This window comes from Lepus europaeus, chromosome 4 (assembly GCF_033115175.1).
Source record: "Lepus europaeus isolate LE1 chromosome 4, mLepTim1.pri, whole genome shotgun sequence".
Taxonomy (NCBI): Eukaryota; Metazoa; Chordata; class Mammalia; order Lagomorpha; family Leporidae; genus Lepus; species Lepus europaeus.
In genome coordinates, this window is record NC_084830.1 from 141,526,548 (window position 1) to 141,529,321 (window position 2,774).

The following is a 2,774-nucleotide window of genomic DNA, read 5'->3' on the forward strand; positions in this document are numbered from 1 at the left end:
TTGAAGACCTTGCTCTTTTCTCATTTTCTCAAATTATGAACTTATGCAGCTTATGCAGAACTAAGTGTATACGGACACAAGAGTACAGGCCAGCCGATGAGGAGACACAGCCACCCTACTACCAACTACTGTATGATTTCAGGCAAGTCTCTCAGCCTCCCTCTGTGTCCTTGACATGGAGTTGGAAGAAAACATAGCTTATGTGAGGCTTTGGACCTGGTACCTGTCCCAGTCGTCTCTGGGGCATCTGCTCAGACTGCTGAGATAGGCATCCTTATCCTTCCGTAGCATTTATTGAGCACTTGCTTGATTTGCTGGTCTGCCCCAGATCTCAGTGGGTTTCAGAAGAAAGCAGAGACTGGAGCTCAAAGAATTTGTAATCCTATTAGGATGAGGAAACACCTACCCATGTGAAGTAGCTGGAAGAATATATTTAAAGGCTGTGGCTATTTGTCTATTAATTCATTCCCTTACTCTTCCCATAAGCATTCGATAAGTGCTGGCTCTACAAGACATTGTCCTAGTGCAGGAGATTCCGAAGTAATAAGATGCAGATTTTATTTTCAGACCTTTCCCACTCCAGAGCAAAGACGCAGATGATAGTCAATAAGAGCAATGCAGTGTGATCAGTGCTATTCAATATTCATAATAACAACCCTCAATTATTGACCCCTACCATGTACCAAATACTACTGTGCACCTACTGTGTGCAAGTACATGCATCAGTTCATTTAATGCTCCAGCAGCACCAGACTCTGTAATCTTGAGCTTACTCTGGGCCTCACTATCCAAATCTGTAATATGGAAAAGAACAGAACCCACTTCCTCAAGGATGAGCTAATTGTGTAAAGAAAGGCATAATGCCTGACACATAGTAAGAAAGCAAAAAAGATAGCAATTCTCGTGTATGGCTTTTGTAGACAATTTGGGCAGTACAAACAATTCTAAAGAAAACAAAATCTTTAAAATTTCTCTCTCAAGCTTCCAGACTGCTTCCTGTACCTCTGTAACCATAAAAATCTATATCTCTATCTATAATTTTACACATACTGCATATTGATGATTTTTTAAATTCTGAAATATCCCAGATTTAATTACAAGAGCCAGAGGATGGAGGGAAGGAAAGATAAGAGCCAACTGGAGCTGGCATTTTGGCGTAGCAGTAGCAGGTTAAGCTGTGAGGCCTGGCTGCTCTGCTTCCAATCCACATCCCTGCTAATGCACCTGGGAAGGCAGTGAATGATAGCTCAAAAATACCTGGTCCCTGCCTCCCATGTGGGAGACCCAGATGGAGTTCTGGGCTCCTTGCTCCTAGATTTGGCTTGACTCAGTCCTGGCTGTTGTGGCCATTTGGGGAGTGAACCAGTTGATGGAAGTTCTCTTTCCTCTCTGTGTCTCTCCCTTTCTCCCTCTGCCTTTCAAATAGATAAAATAAATATTAAAAAATAAAAAAATTTAAAAAAGCTAACAGCTTTGGGCCAAACCAACAACATGCTCCACAGGGGCAGTATTGTGACACAACAGGTTAAGCTACTGCTTGGGATACACATTCAAGCCCTGGCTATTCTGTTTCAGATCTAACTTCCTAGTGACAGATCCTAGGAGGCAGAATACAATGGCTCAAGTGCTTTTGCCCCTACAACCCACATGGAAAACCCCGATGGAGTTCCTAGTTCTGACTTCATCGTGGCCCAGCCCTAGCTATTGCAGACATTTGGGGAGTGAGTGAATCAGTAGAGGGAAGATTCTCTCTCTCTCTCTTTCTCTCTTTCTTTCTCATTCTGCCTTTCAAGTAGATAAAAATAAACATAAAAAAAACCTTCCCATATTATCAATGTATGTTGAAACCTTAATTTAAAACCCTGAGAGGTTGACTATCAAGGCACCACTGCTTCCTGTTTACCACTCTAACCAATCAAGAAACAAGTTCTTTTCCTTATAGGTTGTCCTCTTAACCCAAAACTGCCTTCTTCACGGTGTCCCACCCAGAATTCTTACCTATAACCCATGTAAGTTCAGTGAAAGCATTTTATGCTTTTGTTTCCCAAAACATCTCTTAGGCAAATACCCTGGGTTTTTAGGTCTAGTGCAGCTGCTACCTAGTCTTGCTGCTGTTGACTCAGGAAACAGCGTCAGTGTCCCAGCAACAGTCTTTCTTTCTGGCTAGCATTTTTATTTTTTTATTTTTATTTTATTTTATTTTTTTTTTTGACAGGCAGAGTGGACAGTGAGAGAGAGAGAGACAGAGAGAAAGGTCTTCCTTTTGCCGTTGGTTCATCCTCCAATGGCCGGTGCGGCCAGCGCACTGTGGCCCGTGCACCACTCCGATCCGAAGGCAGGAACCAGGTGCTTATCCTGGTCTCCCATGTGGGTGCAGGGCCCAAGGACTTGTGCCATCCTCCACTGCACTCCCTGGCCACAGCAGAGAGCTGGCCTGGAAGAGGGGCAGCCAGGACAGAATCTGGCGCCCCGACCAGGACTAGAACCCAGTGTGCCGGTGCCGCAGGCGGAGGATTAGCCTATTGAGCCGCAGCGCTGGCCCTGGCTAGCATGTTTAATGGCTCAATAAGTCCTTTTATTTCAGTAATCTGTGTACCTCCAGAGTTTTAGGTCAACAATATCAAAGGGTAAGTTACAGACGTCTTCTAGCATCCATGAATAGAACTTGGTCTCTATCAACCTTTTTGTCAGATACATGACGTAGACTTGTGTGAGTGCATATTTCTATATATGTAGTTTATTTAACCAGTTCTGTATTGACGAATATTTGGTTA